The sequence below is a fragment of the Mesoplodon mirus genome (assembly GCF_964341445.2).
Source record: "Mesoplodon mirus genome assembly, chromosome: 1".
Lineage (NCBI taxonomy): Eukaryota > Metazoa > Chordata > Mammalia > Artiodactyla > Ziphiidae > Mesoplodon > Mesoplodon mirus.
In genome coordinates, this window is record NC_138976.1 from 20,972,953 (window position 1) to 20,999,337 (window position 26,385).

Below are 26,385 nucleotides of genomic sequence, written 5' to 3' on the forward strand. Positions count from 1 at the left end.
CTCTGTATCCCATTTAATTTTATTATTACTTTTTAGAAGGAAGTCATCCTATTTGAGGCGTAGGGGGGGTTACGTACAGATTTCCATTGGGCCCTACTGACAATACCCCAGCAAAAGTGGGCACTTACATTGTCTCACTGCAGACAGATCAAGCAGAAGTTCAGCTATCCTATTGGCCCTTGTGACACCTTCCCCCCAAAAGTGGGAACATTAATACCATTGTGTTGCCTTTTAGTAGGAGTGGAAGCTCATCTCCCCAGTAGATTTCTTGACACCAGGGGAGGGGAGAAGTGAAGTGTTTGCTGTCCTTCCTCCCACTTCATTCCCTCTTGTTGATGCCGGGTGTGGGTAGAGGGTCAGCTCCCTGCTGGCCCCACTGACGCCAGGGTAAGAGGAAGAGAAGTGACAACTAGCCCTGCTTGTGCCATCTCATTCCGTCTTAGTGCCTCAGGACGGTTATGGGGATACAGCACCCCAGTGGGTCTCACTGACACCATGTGCTGGGGGTTAGTGGGGTGCCTACTCCCTCCAACCTGTAACACCCTATTCTTTTTGATGTCAGGGAGACATGGAGGCTAAGTCCCACCATTGGACCCTATGACTGTGTGAGGGCAGCCCAGTGTTAACTAGCCTGTCAGGCACCACCTTTTAAAGTCTGTTTGCTAATGGAAAGGGGTGGAGGCTCAGCTCACCACTGGACCACACTGAAACAACCCTGGTGGGGAATCAGAGGGCTGGCTCTTCTGGAGGGCAGGAGTGGGGTGGTGTGGAAGATCAAATCCTACCTTGGCCCAACTGAAACGACAGGACATAGGCGATGGGTGCAATATTCCACTGGCACTTGGCTCGAGTAGTGGGTATATTATTGCCCAAATGGTCTTCTGTCTTTAGCAACCACTTTCCTCATACTTTGGCTAGGGGGAACAGGGTTTTGTGGGTTTTTTTGAAGCTTTTTTGTCTGTTGTTCTGTTGGTGGTTATTGATTGGGGGTTCCTGTAATACCCTCTCCAGGATGTATGGGAAGCAACAGGAAACACAGGGGACTCATCACCATGTTATTCCTCAAGTCCCAAAGTCCCTAGTTAAGTCTGCCTTCTCATTTCCACCTTTCAGCATCTTCCTATGTTTGTTTGTTGTTATGTTCAGGGTTTTAGTTTTAAGTGGGAGAACCTGGGAGAAATGGGCTACTTCATCTTCTTGGAAGCAGAGGTCTGGAGGCCTTTTGATGTTAAAAAGTACTGCTGACTGTAAATTAAAATTTGACGATATACACCTTGCCCTTTAAGAATTATTCTGCTAGATGATGTGGCTTCCCAGAGTTGCTACAATTTGATTTTCATACTTCTAAAAGCCAAGTGTTTTGCTGGAGTTGAAATTTAAAGATAAGCAAGAGATGAGGCTAAGATGATCTATGTGGTAACAGATTAAAGTTGGAAACATCAATATACATTCATGTTTAGCTTAATATTGCTTCATATTACCTTAATACACATGGTTATGTAGAGAGATACTTATAGATATGTGCATATACATGGGTAATGTACACACATATTATCTCTTTGCTCTGTCAGCTGAGAAGATCTAGAAGCAATGACATCCGAGCAGCAATTAGCACACCCCACACCCAGATCCTGCTGTCTAATACCGTTCTCCACTAAAAAGATCTAGTTATCCTTGAAGAAATAGCTGATTCTAGGACTGGGGCAGTAAATATACAAGATTTATATACAAGACCATCTTACAGTGTCAGAAAGTAAGGAAGTCCCAAAAAAATATATAGGATGGGGATACCTCAGAGTGGCACAAGAGCCAACTGAAAAGAGTTCACAAGGGTCAGGACTAGAGCAATTTGAGGAACAAAGTAACTAAAGTAGAATTAGATTATAACCCAAAGTATAAAATAAAAATCCATGAGTTCTTCTAATATAAATAAATAATTGGATACATAAATGCAGGAGAATAGATAAATCTCCAGTGCAAAGGAATTCCAAATAGTTTATGTAGTACTCCATCTTAAGCATAACTCCCTATTCCTTAGTTGTGGGCTGAGCATATTGACTTCCTTCCAAAAAAGTACAGTATGAAAAAGGGAAAACAGTAATCTTACGATGGAGAAACCTGAAAAACACTACCTCAGCCTGGTGATCAAGGTCGACCTCAGCATTCATAATGCATATTGATACTTTGTACACTTGATGTGATCTGACAAAATAACCCTTCTACTCTGTGGTCTTCCTCCCCAAAACACATAATCCCAATATTATCATGAAAAATGCATCAAACAAATTCTAGTAGTGGGCATCCTACAAAAACCTAACTACTCAAAATTGTCAAGGTCATCCAAGGAAAATCTGAGAAGCTATCAAACCCAAGAGGAATCTAAGGAAACATGGCAACTAAATGTAATGTGATGTTTTGGATGAAATCCTGGAATAGAAAAAGGACATTAGGTAAAAACTAAGGAACTGGACTAATGTATGGACTATAGTAAATGATGATGTATCAATATTTGTTAATTGATTGTAACAATGTAACATACTAACATAAGTTGATCATCACAGAGGGAAATGGGTCTAGTGTATATGGAAACACTTTATACTATCTTCTCAATTTTTCTGTAAAATTAAAACACTTCTAAAAAATAAAGTCTACAAAAACACTGTTTTCTTGTTTTATGATTATGTGCCTGTATTTCCTAATGAATATGTAAATTTGCTTTACCTTCCTTGATACTGATATTACAGAAAATACTAAGTAACTCTGAAAGAATTTGTAACTCCAATTCAACAAGCAATAATTCTTGGTATTAACTTTTTGGAAGAACCCACTGAATAAATCAAAGCAAATTGTCTTTAAAGGCTGAATTTCTTTTCAGTGTTTAATCTTTTATATGATTAATGCATACCACAAGCAAGATTCTGTTTCAAAGGGCAGAAAATGTTGATTGTAGGCAATGTCTAAAGTACAGTGAAATAGTAATGCCTGATGCTATAACAACTTTAATGTATTTTATGTTTTCAAATGATGAATTGCTATTTCAGTGAATAAAGTATTCACTTTTATACATTTCCTACCCACCTTTTCCCAAAACACCCACAAGGAAATGATACTATCATCTGATATTAGGTTCATCAATTTAAATTGGAGTTTTTGGTAGCTGTGGTTGCCAATGGTACTGGAATGTGTGATACTTTTACAAATCCTCTCCATGGCAAAATCTGATCTTCACAAGGTAAATCACAGTAGGTGCCTAAAGCCAAATGACATATAGCTTTGTAGCTAGATTACCAAGCATTTTACTTAGAGGCACAATAGGATGTAGAAAAGGCCATTTCTCTTTCTGTCTTTTTCTGCTCAAAGGTCACTCACCATCTTACTTTTTATCAGCCATCTCAGAAGTTTTCCACAAATTTAGACTATATAATGTCACTTAATGTGAATGTAGCTCAACATTCCGTTTTAGTACAGCTAATCTCACATTATTTTATTGGTGCTAAATATGTAAATCATCAGCAAACTTTTGTACTTAACTTTTTTTTTTGATGTGGACCACTTTTTAAAGTCTTTATTGAATTTGTTACAATACTGCTTCTGTTTTATGTTTTGGTTTTTTGGCTGTGAGGCATGTGGGACCATAGCTCCCCGACGAGGGATTGAACCCACACCCCCTACATTGGAAGGCGAAGTCTTAACCACTGGACCGCCAGGGAAGTCCCTGTACTTAACTTTTAAAGATAATTAAAATAAGCTATTCAACACATTTTCCCTTAAAAAAAAAAAAAGAAGCAATTCTTCTTAGGCTGGCCCTGGGCACATACGTGACTTTGCCATTTTTTCCATGGACTATTTTCTTATCTGTTCTACTGTGTCACATTTGTTCTACCTTCTCAAAAAGAAGCATTTAAAAATTCATCTACGCACTCATGCACTCATACATTTATTAAATAAATCTATTGAACACCTACATACGGCACAGAAAAAAAGGCAGAAATCTAATCTGGGTTGCACAGAAAGTAATGAACTCAGTTAAAATTTTTGGTGAAAACAGGTGTTAATCTACTGGAAATTACATTTCATTATGGGGACTCCCAGACTCAAGGAAAACAAAGACCTAAATAATAATAAAGTAATAAAAGCACTAGCCATTTACTGAGTGCCTGCTTGTACCTGACTCTGAAACTCTAAAATCATTACGGATGTTTTGAGGATTGTCTGATATAATTGTAATCTCCATTTTACAGATGAAAATAACAAGGTTCAGAGACATTAGGTTACTTGCCTCAAGTGAAGTGGCCCAGAAACTACAGAACTGGAAATTGAACCTTAGACTTCATAATGCCAAAGTCTGTGCTTTTAATCACAATGTGTGTGTGTGTGTGTGTGTGTGTGTGTGTGTGAGAGAGAGAGAGAGAGAGAGAGAGAGAGAGAGAGAGAGAGAGAGAATGTGTTTAATAGAGAACTTGTGAGAAATGGCAAGAAAACTGCCAGGTATCCATAAAACAATAATGTAGGAGCTTCTTACTATACAAGTAATTGTTAATCATATGGCTGGACTAAGCATCTCTCACTTTTGAACTAAGAAATCAAAAGCCTCCAGAAGTTGAGTCTAAATTTTACACTTACATAAGATACTTCATACAGAATGCTAAAGTATAATAACTAAAGAGCTCTGAAAATACTGGAAGCATTCATATCAGTATGATTTCATATTGTGGATAATAGAGGATTTAAGAAATTGGCAGATGCAACTGCAGACTCATTTGTTATCATTTCTGTGAAGGGCAAGATAAATGAATAAAATGAGAAAAATGAAAAAAGAATGGCTAGCAATTTTAGGTAGTTTGCTTAATCTCCATACTAGGAAAGATTAAGCAAAAAAAAAAAAATTCTCGAAATTTTATTTTGAAAGCACCTACAAGTGTATATGGTCTTTTTATACCAAATAACTTGGAATTATGAACTGTCAAATAAGTCTAATCTTCTGATGATAAAATTGCTGACTTTATTTGAAACTATGAAATAAAAAATGAGGTAATAATAAGAAATTCTTAAGAAAAGGAGTAGAAAAAACAAAATTATAAGAGTTATGTTAAAAATATTTTGAAACAAACATAAAATCCCCATTACTGGTACAGAGCTTTTAAAACCTTATTTTGATTTTAAGTTTTAATAAATATTTATATGTTTACATAATTACTGTCATAAGGAAGACACAATTGTAGGTCAGCTTTCTTCATTCTTTCTTTATTAAGCATTATTCTATTTTGCTCCATCATCTTGTAATTATAATATAGTAACTGTGTAATTTTCTACTAAGTGGATATAATTTCCTAAACTGTTTTTCTACTGTTAACAATTAAAGGTGTTTCTAATTTTTTGTTATTGCAAATGACATGACAATGAGCATCTTTATATAATAATTTTCTGGATTATAAATTATTTATTGGCATAAGCTTCCAGAATTAGAATTAATGTGTAAAAAGCTATTAACATTTTTATCTTGCTAGACATTGCCAAATTACTTGTCAAAAGATGGAACCAAATTATATTGCAAAAATCTTTGCCAACAGAAGACATTATATATAATTTTTGATTTTGCTAAACTAATAAGTTGGAAACCTATGTTCCATTTCTTTGAATTCTTTGATAAGAGAGTGCTGCTGGAGGCTGGGAGGGCAGCCATGTCCATGAAGCCTCCCCAGAGTTGGAGCGGGGAAGTAGAAAAAGGTAAAAAAAAAAAATACTAATTGTATTTTCCCTCGATTGTTATCTCTCACTCTTTTCTGCCTCTGTGTGACTTATATCCAGGTAGCTGGAGAAAAATCATGTGGCAGGGCAAATTGGTATTCCAATAAATTAATAATCACCAACTTCAAATGGATTTTCAAGACTGGAAATATTGCTCTGACTCATAGTAAGTTCTTTCTAATTCTCCTTAAGGACTATTTTCTGAGAAGCTTTACCTGCCCTCCTCAAATGTTCCTCCATTCTCTCTACTTCCTTCGCTCTAAGCTGGTGAGGTGCTTCATAACTCATTAAGAACACAGAAGTCAGTAAACAGTCCACTGCCAAATCCATTAATTCATTAGCATTTGCATTGATCTTTGTGTTCCCTTTTACTACAGGAGTTAAAGTTAAAAGGCCATGTGCACTAGAGATAGCATTTCATTTTCTCCCATCGTCTCAAGTACTTCACAGCCCTGCATTTTCTACAGCCCATCTACTCCTTATGAATGATTCTTGCCAAAATTCAACCTCATTCTAGACTAGTAACTCCAACTTAAAATGTTAAAAACTATACGTGTAACATGAAAGCCTCCCTCCTCCCCTAATCCCTGCATATCTTCTTTAGCCAATTCATGTCTGAACTTTTCAAAATTGTTATCTTCATACATTGTTTCCATGTCCTCACGTCCCACTTACTCTATAATTTACATCCATCTGACTTCTCTCACCATAATCTCTTTGCCCACTGTCCTGAAATTTTACTTATGGAGGTCACCAGCGATCTCCATGTCAGTATAGCCAACGAATAGTTTTTGTCCTATTTCTAGGCTTTTTCCTTCTTTAAAAAAGAAAAAGAAAAACAAAAACCGGTTTTTTTTCTTCTATGCTTTTACACTCTCATCATCTTCTGTCTTGGTATATTTTACTGGCTTTCTGTGTTTAATCTGATTTCTAATATTCTATTAGTTTCCTTTATCTTCAGTGGAATAAACCAGTATATGAAGGATTATTCTCAACAGTTAGTTCTCATAATAACGGTACTAGCAGCAGCTGTCAATACTCTGTAAAGCTTATCACGTGCCAGACACTATTCTAAGACACTGTTTAAATCCATATATATAGACACACACACATATATATGAGGTTTTCCTCCTCATAGGCCTATGAAATAAGCCTATTATTATACCCCTGTTACAAATGAGAAAACTGAGGCAATGAGAGGCCAAGGTCCCATGATCAGTACTTGGTGAAGCCCCGCCTAATTTAATGCTGAGTTAATGCTGGACAAGTTAAATAATGTCTCACAGATTGGCCTTAAAAGTGAGCAACATTTAATTAATGACTTGTGAAGTATCAGAAAAAAATGGAACATTTTAAATTGAATGGGAACTACTAAGTCATGTATCAGTAACTAAGAATGACTCTTATTGAATGAAATTATTTTTCATTATTCTTTTGAAAGAATATTCTTGTGTAAGTGTTTCACAGGTTTTTTTATTCACATATTTATTCATTTATTGGACACACATTTCCTACACACCTTCTGTGTGCCAGTGTCTGCTGCCAGCTGTTTTGCAAAATCAGAAGAAAAGGAAAGGTAATTCCTTTTCACCATTGCCTCAGCCAGTATTTCTTCTGTAATTAAAATTGAAAGCTTTCCCCAACAGGTTCTCAGAGGCTCTCCCAGAGAAACAGATTTCTCTTTTCCTGTATAATTAAGCACAGATTGTAAGGTGCAGGGCTTGGCCGTAGAGGGATGGATGGTCAGAGGTGTTCCATGCAAGGCTGGGGGACGCTTTTGTGTTTGGTTAGCTGTTAGGAAATGCTAATTTCCTTTTCTCTTGCCATTAGGCACTAATTCCCTGCTGTGCCAGAAATTTTTTGCAGGCTGGGGCCAGAAAGGTGAAGGGAGCTGTACAGCACAAATGCCACAGGATCACCTGCACCAGGAAACTGCTGCTGGGCCAGGAAGGTGATTGTTCACCCAGCGTTTGTGCCAACAATGTACCTCACAACTCCTTTTCTTCTTGTCCTTGGGAGCAGGCCTAAGAGTAGGTACTAAATTCGGTCTCTGACTGTCTCAGGTCGCTAAGCGTGTACCCTACACACGAGGTTCCAATAGCAATTAAGCATCTAATCAAAATCTCCTTGCTCAGGAACAAAAGCCAAGGCTTAACTCTTTCCTGGGCTGCTGACTACAAGGAGATCCGTGTTGCCTGCCTGTCAGAGCCACGTGTCTGCATCCCCACATCTACTCCTCTGAAGGGGAGACAGCCCACAGCAAGCTCCCAAGCCCTACAGCACAGATACCCTGAAAGCTCGGGGAGGGCAATGTGTGTTCCTTCTGCTTCTCACAAACACAAGGCAAAACGGGCTGGACCCACATCACCCTAACACCTCTGCCTCTGCAGGTCTCATCCCAGAAACGCCCTTTACTTTTAAAGAACCAGGTGGCCAGAACTGTGACCACAGATGACAATTTTTCTGCCATTTTATTTTAGCCCTATGCAAAGAGCCTCTAGAGTGGCCCTATGACTCTGTTCGCCTGGTGTTGACACCCTGTATGATCACCACCTCCCTCTGAGCATAGACAGGATCTGTGACTTTTTTCTAAACAATTGAATATGGCAAAGGTGAAGGGGTTTGGCAGATGTTTTAAAGGTCCCAAGTCAAAAGGGTAAATCAAAAAGGAGATTAGCCTGTGTGGCCTTAATCAGGTGAAAGCTCATAAAAGAGGGACTGGGCCTTCTACAGGCCAGAGACCCTCCTTGCTGGCTGAAGCAAGCAGCCACACTGAAGAAGCCCACAGGGAGGAACTGCATTGCCTCTAGGATCTGGGGTGGCCTCCAGTGACAATCAGCAAAAAGCTGGGGACCCCAGTCTTAAGCAACCAGGATATGAATTCTACCAACAACCTGAATGAGCATGGAAATGCATTCCCCCCCAGGCTGATGTCCACATGAAAATGTGGTCCACCCAACACGTTTATCAGAGCCTGGTGAGACCCCAAGCAGAGGACCCAGTGCCTGGACTCCTGACCCATAAAACCTGGGTTGTTTTAAGCCACTAATTTGTTACTCAGCAAATAGATAACTAATACAATTCCTAAGCATTCAGATCCTACATTTTTAAATGACCAGTGACTCAGCTGTATTGCAGCCATGGTCTTCATCATTAATATCTTCAAATCACCAGCCAATTAATATATTCCTTCTATGCATTGCCCCTTGGGTCCATGGTGCATATTTTTTGAGACCATTGAGCTCTTGAGATATTCTGTCAATCATTTCTCATTTCTTCTCAACCTTGCCTTTTTAGTCACTGAGAGCCCATATTGCAAAGAAAGATCTTAAAGTGAGTAGAAAACTACATTAAACAAAAAGATATGGATCCTATGCTCGACACACAAATATTACAAAAATATATTCGTTTTCTTTTAATCAAGCTTTCACATGCACAAAGAGAAAATCATATTTTATTCCTGCTTGTCTTAAGCCTCATGAAGCCTTCAGTTCATAAACTTCTAGAAAACTTTCAAAGTTCTCAACAAATATGTTTTGTAGTTCAGATCATTTTAGAAATCAACTGCCATATACCAATAGGATTTTTTCCCCATGGAGTTTGACAAGCTGAACCTATTTATATGGAAGAGCAGGCCAAGAAAGGCTAGGATACTTCTGAAGACTCCAAACGCCAGATATGAAGAATTATTATAAAGTGATACTTTATAGTATATTATAAAGTATGATGTTGGCACAATGATTTAAAAAATAATAAACCAACAGAATAAAAAGAGGTGCCCAACACAGGCCCATGCATGTATTGAAAGCTGATATATGGAAGATGGGACATTACAAATCAGAACGGAACAATGTTCTATATACTGAATGGTACCCCATGATAGGTTCCCAATATAGGGGTGGGGGATAAATAAAACGGAAGAAATCTTCATTTAGGAATTTAGTTAACTACCAAACAATGAAAAGAAAAAGAGGTAAAATAAAGGTATAAGCCAGTATTTTTAAACTATAACACAGTAAACAGTTATATAAATCATGTTATTCATTGTGTTTTGCAATCATTTATTATTTTAAAACAATCTAGGGTTAAGAGAGGCTGACTGACCTTTTAAAATATATTAATTACTGCCTATGATTCATCTCTTAAAAATATATGCTTAATTTGTGATTGAGAAAGGGGATTCATTTTAAAAAATAGTTTTAACATGCCTTTGGCCTAACAAAAGCCAAACACGGGATGTATTTCAAAATCATAGGATTATGAAGATTGGATGCGAGCATGATGAAACAAGATTGGTCATGAATTGATAAGTACTAAAGCAAAATAATGGGCATCTAGGGATTTACTATGTATGTGTGTGTTTGAAATTTTCCATAACTAAGAAAGTATTTTTAAAAAGGACAGGAAAAGAGTGTTTGGTAAAGCATTTCAAGTAAGAAAGTTATACAGGGATTTATTATGTATGTGTATGTTTGAAATTTTCCATAACTAAGAAAGTATTTTAAAAAAGGACAGAAAAAGAGTGTTTGGTAAAGCATCTCAAGTAAGAAAGTTAAACAATAAGTCCCCTACATACAAACGAGTTCCATTCCGAGAACGCGTTCCTTAAGTCCAAATTGTTTGTAAATCCAACAAAGTTAGCCTAGGTACCCAACTAACAAATCGGCTATATAGTACTGTACTGAAATAGGTTTATAATACTTTTCAAACAAATAATACATACAAAACAAACAGAAAAAATAAAGAAAACATTTTTAATCTTACAGTACAGTACTCTGAAAAGTACAGTAGTACCAGCTACTTTACCTATGCTTTTACGCTTGCTTCTGGACATCCTGGGCTTGAAATAAAGATACTGTACTACTGTCCTCTATACAGTGCTGTAAACTACACAAAAGCACAACCACTCGTAGAAGATGCATGCACGTGACAATTTACCCCAGACACTTGAACTTACGTGATTGGACATGCGAATGCATGTTTGCATCTTTGAAAGTTCACAACTTGAAGGTCTGTATGTAGGGGACTTACTGTACAGAACTTGTGTGCTATTATTTTAAGAAAACACACATGTATATATGTGCATATATGTGTATATATATATAGGCATAATAAAATGTGCATAAAAAGTTATGTTATATATACACACACACACATATATATACGCATATATACATAATTAACATAACTTTTGGGAGCAGGCAAGTCTACATTCTTACACAGTCATGTTACAGGTGAGGATCCTGATCTCTCCTGGGTGGTTATCTTCTGTTTGCCCTCCCAGGTCCCCTCTCCACCCTTCTCTGGTGAACTGGAAGGGTGAGGTTGACAGGATCCCAGCCCCTGAGACTTCTAACTGGGTCTGGGCCATGGAGAGCATCAGAGAGATGGGAGGGAGGGAGGAGGAAAGTGAAGGCAGGGGATTTGTTTCCCTGGCTTTCTCCCTGCTAGATAGCCTCCAAGTGGGCTAACTATGACCTTTTACTGAAGGTTACCGTACCTCTCAAGAAGACCAATTCTACAGGGGTCCTTTTTCTGCTGGGGTCCTAAAACTGATCCCTCTCTTCTTCCCTTTGGACATAGAGATTGTCTCAGCTCAGCTTCTCCTAGCCCCAGATTCCTGCACAATCCCTCCTATGGGGCTGTACTCACACCCTTGTAACAGTTTTGTGTGCCATCTGTTATCTATTAGGACCCTAATTACCACCCTCTTCATTAAACAATAGATGGTACACAGTTATTATAAATAGAGATGGGGAGATTATTATTCTCTACATTTGCAAATATTTCCAGTATTGCAGTTATGTCCTAGGTGATTCCCAAACTGGACACAGCAGATATAGGAATAAAGGAAAAGAGAGATGGGCAATTGGGGGGTATCAACTAGATACTTACTGGTCCACAAACCAGTTCCTTTTGCTAATAGACATGGAGGGAACTGAGAAGACAGTCCTTTCTCTGAAAAGCCCAAATTGTGAGAGCAATTCAGCTCTTCTAACTTTCCCTATATCTGAACCTAGACTCAGTGCTATAGGACTATTAGAGCACATCAAATATTGCACTATAGTTACCTGGATACATGTATTTATCTCCTCCAGTAGGCTGTGAGCAATTCAAGGAAAAGAGTCCGTCTCATTCAACTTTATATCCTTGCCATCTAGCACAGTGTCTGGCATATAACAGACACAGTAAATGTCAATTGAATGAATAAATGCCTGCTTGAATAAATGAATGCCAGTGGGGCCAGTGTGTTCCATAGCAGGGCTCTAAACAGAGGCTCTTCTCACCTTCTAGTCGCCATCTGGCTTTCAAAAGCAGCACCAAGCCCAAATGTGACCTTGGTACCATGGAATAAAGAATCTTTCTCATCTGAATCACTCGCATCTGCCTGGCTACAGTCAACATAAGGTCTTGAGGCTGAGACACACCTTCATTTGTTAAAAGGGGGAGGGGAGCAGATGGCAAATGAAGGTACTAAAGCTCATTAATTCCTAATGGAGTTGTCCTCCTGGATGTAATTAGAACAAAAAGAAGAGCCAAAGGACGAGGGTTTGGGAAATAAAGTAGGCAGCTGGAAGAGGTTTATGAACGGTATAAACCCTCAGGGAGCTTTCCATTAGAGAGAATAATAATGTCCACACTTCACAATGGCATAGTTCTCCACAACCAGCAAAACATATCTGCATACATTATTTCAATAGCGTCTCAGGAAATGATTGTAAGACACAGAGGAGAGTTTTATTTTTCCAATTGTGTAAATTTAAAAAGTTAAACTTCTCCTCAGAGAAGTTAAGCTACCTGCCCTGAGTAACATGGCTAGAAAGTTATAGAATAAGGATGGATTTCAAACATTCTGACACTGAATTTGGTCTCCATCCATTCCATGGCTATAAATGGAGAGAGTGACCTCCAGACCAATTCTAAAAAGCATGTGACACTCCACCCAGCTCAGCTATTCCACAGCATGCTCTTTTCTTCCATGCCCATTACCAATCACTTAAAGACATCCAGTTGCCTTCTGTTTTTGATTGGCAAGTGGGACACAGAGGTTCTTATGAGCCTAGAGTTTTTATTTCTTTATGTCCCCATGGAAGACCTCAAGCCAAGAGAGAAGGGAACTCTTCCTATTAGACCTGGTTAACTGACTCCATTTCTTCCCACTGTTCCCAACACAAATTTATTCAAATATGTAGTTGCATTGAAATTGAGAATTACATATTGTACTTTGATCTTATAGGAAGTGTTCAGCATAAATCTGAGATATCAGCATTAAATGCAGAGACTTTATAACTAAGGGCTTGCTAGTAAGCCTGGGTTTTCATACTCAGGTCAGTCTACCCAAAAAGAAGTACGTTACTTGAAAATTGACTCTTTGCATTAAAGTAAACTTGCCCCTTAAAGTCTTCTTCTTCCTCTCTCAAAGACACACAGCTTACTTAGTTCAGAGGCAAGCTGAAAAGAGTAAGGAAGATGTTCTATTTAACCAGCATCAATTGCTTGTAACTATCCTGTTCTCAGTATCTTTTCCCCCCAAGGAAGCATTCAGCCAACATTTTTATTGGACTGATGCCCAGATTGCTCCATTAATTCATGCAACTACCTTTGTTGGAGTGCTCCAGGCATTATTACTCATGAATCCTACAGAGCACAAATATATCTCTAGAAATACTGTCATTTGTATTACATATGACCTTAAAGCATCTTCATAAATTATACCTTCAAAGCAAACTAGAGAGCACTGAAGTCTTTTGCTATGTTAGTCATCTTAGTTTCACTAAACCCATTGTCTTTTCTTTACATATGCAATGTAACTAAGTTGGTTTTAGTGATCTGGGTCCTTCAGATTCATCAACTTTATCTTAAAGTATATAAGATATATGATCTTTAAATCTGTAATGGTATCTTTCTGCTCTGTGGGTTTCATTGGTTCAAACTTATCTTCCAATTATGTCTTCCTGAGATGTATTCTAGCTATGATGGGGGCTTCTAGGCTGTGGTTTATTTCTGGTACTGTATTTATTAAGTAATCAAACAAGAAAAACAACAAAAATTGTGCTTTGGCTTCATATACATTAGACCATTTAACATGAAACCTGTCCATTTTCAGAGATTTTGGCAACAAATATAGTCACTTAATTATTAAATTAGTTACCTTATCCTAAACAATTGTCAGTAGCCCACCATGGTAATAAGAAAGTTCTTTCTCAAAATAATTACCATTTGATTTCCAATTGCTTATAAAACGAGCACTGTTTCTACCCAAAATTTCCATGAAATCTTTTAATAAATATTCTTGTTTCATATTAGGAGTTTAAATGAATAAAGCATTATTCACATAAAGGAAATAAGTACTTTGATCTACTACATTATTTTCAAAAGGAAAGTCGAACCACAATGTATGATGATATCCTGAACATGATCTGGGACACAAAAAAATCAGTATTATCTGTGAAACCCTGAGCAAAATTTCTCTCCTTTGCGGACAGAAAGCAACAATGTCATTCAGCTACTTACATATGGCCCAGATACTAATGAGGAACTGTTTCCTGCTTTCTGTGAAGGAAAAGTGAACTATGAATAAATATCACTGGGGTCATTATCACCTGCACACACAGGTAACTGGTGGCTTGCAACAAAATAGTGTCAGAAGCAACATGGATCTGTAGCAGGAAAATCTGTCTTAAGGCATGATTGGGGGTAAAAGATTAACTGTGGATAAATATTTGTGGTGCCTGGCAAAGCTCTCCAAGTTCCAAGATGAGGAAACACCTTTCACACATATATGGAACTTTCCATGAGAGTTCTAGAGCCTTTCAACCTCAGAATATATCTGGCCTATCCTCTTTGCAAAAGGTAAACTGACAGGATCTTGGAGAAATGGGAGTTGAACCTACTCTTAGAGGTCTTCAGAGAAGAGGAATTTCAGCTTCCTGGCTTAACTATGTTGCTTCTATCTAGTTTATTTTACATGGCCACACTTATCATGCTTAAAAATCAGCCCAAGTCCACCTGCTATTTTTTTTTTAGCAGCATTCACTCATTTATTCAATAATTATATTGAGCGCCTCTTATAGTCCAGGCACAACTTTAGTAGCTGGGATTCAAGAGAGAACAAAAGAGACCATAATTCTTCCTCTTGTCATCTTTATTATTCTAGCAATAAACTGTTCAATTCCCAGTAACATCCTTATTTCTTGTATGAAATTGGGTCAACTTCTTTGACCAAAGCTAGTTTTGTTAGAATTTAATTCCTTTAACAAAAAATTCAGCTACATGAAAACCAACATTAGTTTTGTACTCACAATTTGACAGCATTTGGGGCTGGTTCTTTTTTATTATTTGTCATTCTCATGTTTCCTAGAGGTGTACCCTGAACTGAAGAACAGTTTCCCTCCATCCTGGAAGGATACCAGTTCAACCGCATATGCATCCCTGAGGGACACAGGCGGAATGTGAAGAAAGAGGGGGCCTAGCCAGCCATTTGGCCCATTCAACATTGGGGAAAAATGGAATTGCCTTTACATCAAGTTTCCTAGGGAGGATATAGGGAAAGCCTGTACAGAATTACTACTCCAGCTAATCTGTAACTATTGCTACTACTACCATCGTCCTTTGACCTCATATACATTAGAATACTTGGTCCTCACAGCAACTCCATGAGGAACAGATAAGAAAACAGGCTGGAAAAGGTAAGTGACTTGTCTACAATTAACAGCTCTGGCAAATGGTGGTGCTGAGATTCAAACTTATTTCAGGGGTCCGTCTCATGAAAAACCTATGATGTTAGTTATCTAATAAAACCATAGAAAGGGAGGAAAACCTAGGCAGAACACTCTATGACATAAATCACAGCAAGATCCTTTTTGACCCACTTCCTAGACAAATGGAAATAAAAACAAAAATAAACAAATGGGACCTAATGAAACTTAAAAGCTTTTGCACAGCAAAGGAAACCATAAACAAGATGTAAAGACAACCCTCAGAATGGGAGAAAATATTTGCAAAATATTTGCAAATATTTGAAGCAACTGACAAAGGATTAATCTCCAAAGTTTACAAGCAGCTCATGCAGCTCAATAACAAAAAACCAACCCCATCCAAAAATGAGCAGAAGACCTAGTAGACATTTCTCCAAAGAAGATATACAGATTGCCAACAAACACATGAAAGAATGCTCAACATCAGTAATCATTAGAGAAATGCAAATCAAAACTACAATGACGTATCACCTCACACCAGTCAGAGTGGCCATCATCAAAAAATCTACAAACAATAAATGCTGGAAAGGGTGTGGAGAAAAGGGAACACTCTTGCACTGTTGGTGGGAATGTAAATTGATACAGCCACTATGGAGAACAGTATGGAGGTTCCTTAAAAAACTAAAAAGAGAACTACCATATGACCCAGCAATCCCACTACTGGGCATATACCCTGAGAAAACCATAATTCAAAAATAGTCATGGACCACAATGTTCATTGCAGCTCTATTTACAATAGCCAGGACATGGAAGCAACCTAAGTGTCCATCGACAGATGAATGGATAAAGAAGATGTGGCACATATATACAATGGAATATTAATCAGCCATAAAAAGAAACGAAATTGAGTTATTTGTAGTGAGGTGGATGGACCTAGAGTCTGTCATATAGAGTGAAGTAAGTCAGAAAGAGAAAAACAAATACCATATGCTAACACATATATATGGAATCTTAAAAAAAAAAGTGCTTCTGAAGAACCTAGAAGCAGGACAGGAATAAAGACACAGATGTAGAGAATGGACTTGAGGACACAGGGAGTGGGAAGGGTAAGCTGGGACGAAGAGAGAGAGTGGCATGGACATATATACACTACTGAATGTAAAATAGATAGCTAGTGGGAAGCAGCCACAAAGCGCAGGGAGATCAGCTTGGTGCTTTGTGACCACCTAGAGGGGTGGGGAAGGGAGGGTGGGAGGGAGACGCAAGAGGGAGGAGATATGGGGATATATGTGTATGTATAGCTGATTCACTTTGTTATAGAGCAGAAACTAGCACACCATTGTGAAGCAATTATACTCCAATGAAGTTGTTAAAAAAAGAACATAGAAAGGAACTATTAAACTTTAACCATCATTATTTCATCCTATAGAATGACATAACCCAAGAGAAAAAGATACAGGTGTTGAATATCACTCATGCATTTTCAGTTCCTTCTGTGAATCTTAGCTACTGTAATAAAAGCATTGTTTTGAGCATTGTTTTATATGCATCCTCATATAATAAGAAGACCATTCATGCCTGTATCGATTAAAATTTAAAAGAAACAAATATTCACTGCAGATATCTAGTTCACTTACCTTGAACAAAGTAGCTTCAGGTGCTTCCACTTTTGAAGCTGGAGAAATATCAGACAGGAACGAAGTCCACTTTAGTTTGGTCCAGGAAGAAAAAAGATTCACAGCTCTGAGAATAAAGAAAGAATCAGACCTTGTCAGGGCATTTGGTTCTAATTAACTAGTGACAAAATGGTTCTACACTGCAACTATGTAAAAGTAGCTGAGTTATTTGAGCTAGGAAAGGTCAAAAACAATGATTATGATCAAGATATTATTATTATTGCATATACTTTTGATTATTGAGAGTGAATTTTCCTCTCTCTTTTCCTCATTAAAATTAAAATTTTATGGTTTATCAATTTAAAGTTGATAAGTGAACAAGATAATTTAACATTATTTTGATAATGGAGCATATTCCTTGTAAAACATAAATCCCTGGAGGCTTTCTCAATTCCCCTTCTTCTATGCCCACAAAGCTGCCTCTGTCTAGTATTGAGCCATGGCTTTGCTCAAGAAAGCAAAACAAAACACAAATCTAGTGGTAGCAATCTGAATGAAGACCTGGCCCAGAGGACAAAAAATGCGATTTAACATAAAATAGGATGTCATGATCTAAACTACTCATTTGGCATTTACCATAAATCCCTGAGTACCATTAGCTGTCTTTTCAGATAAATTCAATAAAAATTTATTGAATATTTTCCATGTACAAGCACTTTGCTAGATATTAAGAAAAAGGAGGTGAATAGAAGACCAGGCTCTCTTCTCTGCAATCTATCTTTGAAGAAGGGAATATATGCAAACAATCCTGACATAATTTCAGGGATAGAGAGAAAAAATAGCATACTTTTGAAGGGTAATGCTAACTTGATATGATTATATTTTATTCTTTCTGATCTATTGTAAACCCTTGGAAACCAGAAATTTGTATTTTTCAGAATCTTTGCACATGTGAGTATTTTAATCAGTAGTCCTTTTTAGTGAAGGACAGAAATTGTGTATACTCTAAGGTACACATGTAGCCTGATATCAGATTCAAGCACAGTTGGATCAGGCTTTTTTGTTTTTTGTTTTTTGGGGGGTTTTCTGCGGTACGCGGGCCTCTCACTGTTGTGGCCTCTCCCGTTGTGGAGCACAGGCTCCGGACGCGCAGGCTCAGCGGCCATGGCTCACGGGCCCAGCCGCTCCGTGGCATGTGGAATCCTCCCGGACCGGGGCACGAACCCATGTCCCCTGCATCGGCAGGCAGACTCTCAACCACTGCGCCACCAGGGAAGCCCGGATCAGGCTTTTTAAAGAGCACATAAGAATTTCTTCCTCCATTCCTTGGGTCTGGTTTTCTCTATATTGGCTTCATTCTTCAAAGATCCTCTAATAGTGGGATTAAAGATAGCCCCAGAAATACTGCACCTAATTAGTAATCCTGGGAGAAAGAGAGCTTCTCTTCCCAACAGTTTTAGTTGAAAGTCATGGAATTCATTCCCAATGGACTGTTTTATGTCGTGTGCCCATCACCACACAAGTCACTGGGGCCAGAGAAATGGAGTACACTGATTGGCCAGTCTGAGTCATGTGCCCACTGCTGGAGCTCATGCTGCTTCCAAAGCACATGACTGAGAGCTGTAGGGAGAGACGCCCCAAAGGGAAACCTAAGTGTAGTTACCATAGGAAAGGCAATGTCTCCTGGGCAAGATAAATATCATGTGCCACCACAAAAAGAACTCAGCAAATATTTGTTAATTGATGTATTGATTAGTAAGTCTGGGATAAGTGAAATGATAATACGATGTGTGAAGGGAAACACAGCCAAGATAAATTGTGAAATGGAGCTACAGAGGTGGGCAGTATCCTACGAGGCCTCTTGGAAATAAATCAACAAAAAGGAGCTGACCTTGACTGTTTGCACTGTTTGAGAAGAATTAACTGAGTCTATAATCAGTAAACAATCCTGAGGGCTTGGTAAGGTGAGTTCTGCCTTCTGTGATATGAAAATTGTGTCATAGGTATCAGAAGGTGAACATGGCTAACTGTCTGTGATTGCCACAAAACAAGAAAAATAAAATGAAATAGAAGTCTTAAATCAGTCCTTGAATCACAACAGATACAATTATGAAAACTAGACTATATATTAATCAGATTTTCATGTATTACTTTAAAGACTTCCCTAAAAAACCATGAGGAAAAGGGACCTCTTATTTGAACTATGGAATGATCTGAATTGGCAACAATATACCAGTGCTTCAAAAGAAAGTCAATTAGTCCTATAAAAACAGTGTCTATAAAATATGTGTAACCTTTGATAATTCATTATATTTGCAAGGCAGAGGAACCTCTAAAAATGCTCTGAAGCCTGATGCATTTTTAGAGGTTCAGAGCCCGCCTGATGTATTGATTAGTAAGTCTGGGATAAGTGAAATGAGGCTCTGAACCTCTAAAAATGCATCAGGCTTCCCTGGTGGTGCAGTGGTTGAGAGCCCGCCTGCAGGGCGGACAGGGGACACGGGTTCATGCCCCGGTCCGGGAAGATCCCACATGCCGCAGAGTGGCTAGGCCCGTGAGCCATGGCCGCTGAGCCCACGTGTCTGGAGGCTGTGCTCTGCAACGGGAGAGGCCACAACAGTGAGAGGCCCGTGTACCGCAACAAAAAAATAAAAATAAATAAAAATAAAAATGCATCAGTTTTTCTTAAATGACTTAATTTTCATTATTATACTACTTTAAACAAATTTTAATTAATGCATTAAAAGCTTTGAGTAGTTCTTACTTTAACCAACCAGCAACTAGAACAAGTTTCAAGAAGACTTCAAGTCCAGCCACATGCCTCCAAGAAAAGCTACACCTACAGTATCAGACAAATGGCCTCACGTGTCCATCTTGGCGTGTCAGAATTCGTGCCACTTGCCCAACTCCTTGCAGAAGTCCGTGTTTACATGGAGATGATTCATTTACGATAATTAGAAAGCCATAAGTTTTCACTTATTCATTCAGAAGCAATTTTTAGTTCCTACAAGCACTGTGCTAGGGAATAGGATACAAGAATGAATAAGGAACTCACAGACTGAAGACACCCAGGTGAGCCAAAATTTTCCATACAATCTCATGAGCATGGGGACAGGGGGACATGCAAGGTAAGAGGGGCTACAAACCTTATCTGTACCTGATCACACTATTTTAAAAGTTGGCCATTCCGAACTAATTCGGAGTACGTTATCTCCAAAAGTTTATGTGTTCCTAATTTCTCCATCATTTCCACTCTTAGGCATTCCCTAATTGTACCAAAGGTAGAGTGTGTTTTATATGAAAAAAACTGCTACAGGGCAATCATTAATAGTGATTTACTAATATAATACCCGACCAGAGAAAGCACGCTTTGCCATGATAAATTCTTCAAACTATGAGGAGCAGTAGGGCTGAAATGAATCTAGTCGCGAACAAAAAAAGATTGAATGGAAACAGTTTGTATAAAAGGATACACTTGATATTTTCACTCTAGACATACAGATTAAGAGGCTGTCTATCAAGGTAAATCAATTTGTAAGTTGAGACTGACTTTCTCCACCCTCAAGAAATGATTTGCAGGTATTTGTGGCTTTTCGTTTTGGTTTGACTATTATTTCATATTTTACTTGTAATTCTTCTTATGGAACACTAAGAACATTTATTTGTTCTTTGGTCAGGTTTATTGAGGTATAATTTACAGCCAGTAAAATTCACCCTTTCTAGCATACAGTTCTAAGAGTTTTGACAAATGGATATAGTCTTACAACCTCCACCATAATGAAGACAGAGAATAGTTCCAGCATCCTGAAAATTTTTCCCTGCCCCTTGGAAGTCAACATCTAGCCCCCTGACAATCACTAATAAGTTTTCTGTCCCCATAGTTTTACTTTGTCCAGAAAGTCATATAAATGTAATCAACAAATATGTAACATTTTGAGTTTGGCTTCTTTCACTTAGCGCAAGGTAAGTGAGATTATCCGTGTTGTGTGTGTTAGGAAATGTGGACTGGGATACTGTCCTTTAGAGTTTCCCTTATTTTTCCAAAGGCACAGTCAATATGCAAAGCCTGGATCTCTTGCCATTTAGTTTGTCCATGGTTAGGAAGAAACAGATTTTTTATTATGGCTGTTTGTTTTCAGCATAGCAGGGAAAGAATAAACACTCTCAGGGAATAATCATAATCTGTGATTATTATAGGCACTAAGTCATATGTTTGTAAGACCCAAACTGTTGTTAGTCAAATGACTGGGCACTAAAACTAATTCGGAGACTGAAGGCAGAGTTTGAGTGTGGTTTTCCTTATTTTTTCATTATGGCAATAGCAACGGAATACATATTTGTGACTTAATGGTACAACACATTAGCTTTCTTATCTGACCCACCTTTAACAAAATGGAATTACTTTCTTATCTGACCCACCTTTAACAAAATGGAATTGAGGCAAAGGAATCAAGAAGATAAATCTCTTACCAGGAGTAGAAGAGAATGGAGAAAGGCCCCTGTGACCTAAACCTTAGTCATTCGAGTGCCACCTTCATAATTGTGCCTCTACCCACACATTACCCATATCATTATTTATTTAACAATTATACAGGTCACAGTTTTACTTAGATAAATTTATTTTCAAAAGGAAACTTTTCTTCCTTACTCTTTTAAATGGAAATCCCTTGCCATAAATAAAACTATGAAAAATACCCAACAATATAAAACTCTACCTATATGAGTCAATATACCTCCCCAAATCATCCTGAGTTCTTGAGTTATCACTGGTGGAGCCCATATACACACCACATATGCTTTTGCAAACACAGCAACGAGAGTAGCTGTCCCATGCTTTAAATGCTTTCTCCTTGACCATGTATTCTCTGCACACCAAGGCAAAGAGTCTGCTCAGAGATCTAGTAAAGCATTAAAACCTTTTTAAAATAACAAAGTACAATATGTCTTTCTACCTATGTCAGGCATTGGAAGCCTGCAACTTATTTGCCAAACAGGTTACCAGGGCTGATTTTTATGGAAATACGGACCAGATGTACCTTCTTCCTCATCTCTTCAAAGTGGCCCTTCTGAGCAAGGCCAAGGCCAGTGTGATTCAGCAACACCCACGTTTGTTACGGTATCTCCTTACCCTAGACTAAAAAATGGAACAGAACCTTGGCCCCAAAAGACTTAAAGAATTTATTCCCCAATTCATATCTTTATGCTAGTATAATCATGTATTTGATGGTTGCTATAGAAATCTATGTAGACAATCATCACTTTTTTTTTTTTTTTTTTTTTGCGGTACGCGGGCCTCTCACTGTTGTGGCCTTTCCCGTTGTGGAGCACAGGCTCCAGACACGCAGGCTCAGTGGCCATGGCTCACGGGCCCAGCTGCTCCTTGGCATGTGGGATCCTCCTGGACCGGGGCACGAACCCGTGTCCCCTGCATCGGCAGGCGGACTCTCAACCACTGCGCCACCAGGGAAGCCCAATCATCACATTTTTAAAGGAAATACATTACTGAAATTTCTTCTGACCCGTGGTCACTATGCTCTTTGACAAGACAGTTGACCTTCACGATGTTAATCATCTCATCTGTTTGAAAGGGACTAAAATGTTTGCTCTGCTTCCTGTTTAATAAAGCTATCAAGAGGATTAATGAGAGAAAACCTCTAGAATACTCCAAGCTCTTTCCAAAAAGGCAGCAGTAAAACAGCAGGTGCCTCTTGTGAACATACACTTGTCTTCTTCATGTAAACTCATCCTGAAGGACATCAGGCTTCCAGCTTATATTTAATTGGCTGATTATGTTGTCACTCTTGAGCTCCTTGCCAAGTTACAGGGAAGAGTTTTCTTGGAAACCATAGTTCCCCAACTTTCTCCAGCTATGCAGTTTAATTACATCTAGCAAAATGACAACAGAGCTCATAATTAGCCTGGAGATTAATTACTGCTGAATCAGTCCAAACACCACAGATACCAAATTCAACACAGGTGCTTAGACGAAGAGAAAAGAGTTTTCTCAATACCCAACAGAAGGTGGATATGGAAGATGTGCTTTATGACTCTCTTCCCATGAGCTTAAACATACAACCTGTGCAAAATGCCTTGTGTCTTTATAGCCAGGATGCCCCTAAGTATTTTAAAAAGAACCAGACTCAAAAACATTTCAAATACCGATATCACATATTTTGAAATGTGCAGTGACTGGGGCATACTTTCTTTCTATGCAAATTTCTTCAACCCAGAGCTCCCTTTCCCCTTCTCCTTTTATTGAGGAGTCTAAAAATCCTACATAATTCATCTACTGTTTCTAAACTATGAGTGAAAGAGTGATATAGAGAAAATTAAAAAGCAAGCGAAAAATCATGCTGTACCTCGTGTTCATCCTGTGACCTCTAAGAGTGACTATAAGCCCGTAGGGTGGGTACCACACTCCCAGAGAGTTATGAATGCATTGTCAGATCAAAGGCTTGAAAGCCAACAACCGCCCAAGGGAACCTCCTATTTTCTCTCTGAGAATCACCAAAAGAGGAAGAAGCTAGATTAGGTAGGTAGAAAAAGGAAGGAGTTGATCCCATTTAACAAATGTTATCCATTTCCTACCCCCTCTATGTACAGGTCACTTAAGGTATGTTTAAATATATGCACACCTAGAATCCAACAAAGACAAATTCAATCCCCAAGTGATTCTAACATGCAGCCAGAGTTGAGAACAGCTGGTCTGGAGTAACCAAAAGGTCGGCCAGATGGTATAATTGCATGAGACTCAGGGAATGGACAGAACCAGGTAATGGAGAAGGAAGGAGGAGGCCAGAAGGAATGAAGTGACAGATCAGAACACCAGAAGTTCATGTTCCAAAGAAGCTAAAGGTGTGTGGCAATAGACGAACACTCAATTCTTAAACCATGTAAGAAACAAGTACACCATCCCCTAACTAGAGGCTGATGAGATTGTGTTGAAGAAGCACTTTTAATGGATTTGTAGCATGCATCTGTTTGCTGGTTTGATTTTCTGTTGGCTTGTTTGTTTGTGTGTTTAGAGGAATTAGGGGTTTTGCTGCAAATTTTAAAAAATAATCCTAATATTGACTAAAAAGAAAAACCATGTTCATACAACCCAAAGGGAAATCCATGGAAAGGAAGGAGGAAATTGACATCTAGAGAAGGCCTTGTGGAAAGATCCAAATAAGGGAAATGTATACAAATGCACAGCCCTGATGCTTGTACCTTGCTTACACCAGGACTGAGGGGAGCCGCTGCAAAGCCATTTGCTTGCACAAGGCTGGAGGAGAGAGTACATGGCTGCCAGGAGAGGAATGTTGTCAGAGCGAGTTCGGAATGAGCTCAGCCATGCTCTCCAGTGCTGGGAGGCCCAACCACTGTGCACGCAGCCGCACCACCATCTGTACAGGGCTGCTTCTCCGTGCTGGGCCAAAGCCGAGCTACACCCCCACCCCCGCCCCCGCCCCACGAGAGGCGGAGCAGGCAACGTTCTAGAACACAGCTCTGTCCACTGGAGGGCAGGCGTATAAGAGCCACGAGGCGACCTCCTGGGACAGCCTCTGTGTGGGGGCACACGTGCCCACGTCCACACATGGTAGGAAATGGCTCTCAGAGAGATGTGTCCCCTTCACTCTCAGTTCTTGAGGGGGCATTGCTCAGGTTGGCTTGGTGCACCTGTGATTTGAAATCTGAAGACACGTGTTCAAGACTCAAGTCTACATCTCACTTCCTGGATGACCACTGGCAAATCATTTCTGTGAGCCTTAGTGACACCATTTTGTAAGTGGAGGTAACAGAATTTTAGAGTTCATCTAGTCTAAGCATATCATTTTACAGTTGAAACTGAGAACCAGAGAATGTGAAGTGAATGCCCACCTTCAGCCAGCTAATGGATGGCTAAGCAGAATTCACACTCAAATTTCCCAGCTTAAGTTCAGTTTTCTTCCCTAAGCACTGCAATCTTCTGCCTCAATACTTCCCCTGACTCATAGGATGGATTTAAGAAAGGATGTTAGGAGGGTAAGAGCTTCTGATTCAAGATGACGGACTGAAGACACACATCACTTCCAATGCCTCCTGAAAAGCCCACGGAACTTATGGAAAAGATTTTTAAAAGAAGGAGAAAGGGGAAGAAGAGGATGAGAAGGGAGAAAAGGGTACCAGCAGTGAACTATGAACTGTGAACAAATCCTGGAAGATTGCGAGCACATTGGGATCCGATTGGTAGAGAAAATTTTTCAAAAATAAAAAACCAGTTTAAGTTAAAAAGGGTGCCTTCATCAATAAGAACATTATTAAATATATTATATTATAAATAGGATATATATTAAATTTAATATGAATGTATTAAATATATATTTATAAATAATATGTAATATTAAATATATTTTAATTCATATATATATAATAGACTACTACTATGCAGCCTTTGGAATTCATAGAAGTAGGGAAGATCTTTATATACTGACATGGAAAGATATTAATTATGTAATGTCAAATGAACAAAAGATGTCAAAACGATACAAATACAAACCTATTTTACGTGTGCATGTCGTATGTTCCTATAGTAAAAATGGCAAATGCTTACAGTGCTTGTTATGTAAATAACAAGCTATAAGCACCATTTTGTACATAAGAAAGAGAAACATGAGAAACAGAGAGGTTAAGTAACTTGCCCAAAGTCACAAAGCTACAATTAAGTGGAGGGGCTGGGACAAATCAAGGCCATGTGGCTCCTGAGTTGATGTCTTTCCCAGCAACTCTCAGCCTGTCAGAACAGCATAGATAGCTCTGAAAGGATACACATCCTGGTATGAGTTAGGGAGGTGAGGAGTGAAGACTCCATTTTACTTTTACGCTTCCTATTGTTTGATAGTCTTCAATAAGAATGTATATTTTTTTCACTTTGTTTTAAAACTTATTATACCGGGGCTTCCCTGGTGGCGCAGTGGTTGAGAATCTGCCTGCTAATGCAGGGGACACGGGTTTGAGCCCTGGTCTGGGAGGATCCCACATGCCGCGGAGCAACTAGGCCCGTGAGCCACAACTACTGAGCCTGCGCGTCTGGAGCCTGTGCTCCCCAACAAGAGAGGCCGCGATAGAGAGAGGCCTGCGCACCGCGATGAAGAGTAGCCCCCGCTTGCCACAACTAGAGAAAGCCCTCGCAAAGAAACGAAGACCCAACACAGCAAAAATAAATTAATTAATTAAAAATTTTGTTAAAAAATTATGATACCATAAAATTGGCTCATTTTTGAGGTACACTTTTATAAATTATAGCACATGTATGGGTTCATGTAACCATTAGCACAGTCAGGATACAGAACAGTTTCATT

The 26,385-nt window shown here is 38.8% G+C and overlaps 1 long non-coding RNA gene across 1 annotated transcript in view; it reads right to left on the reverse strand.

Annotated features, from left to right (window-relative positions):
* LOC309799859 overlaps positions 1-17,155 on the reverse strand; it is a 43,636-nt gene extending 26,481 nt beyond the window's left edge. Inside the window, exon 1 of the long non-coding RNA XR_014293362.1 lies at positions 17,084-17,155. This is a non-coding gene — a long non-coding RNA (uncharacterized lncRNA). The remainder of the gene's footprint in view (positions 1-17,083) is intronic.
* Between the last annotated feature and the right edge of the window lie 9,230 nt (positions 17,156-26,385).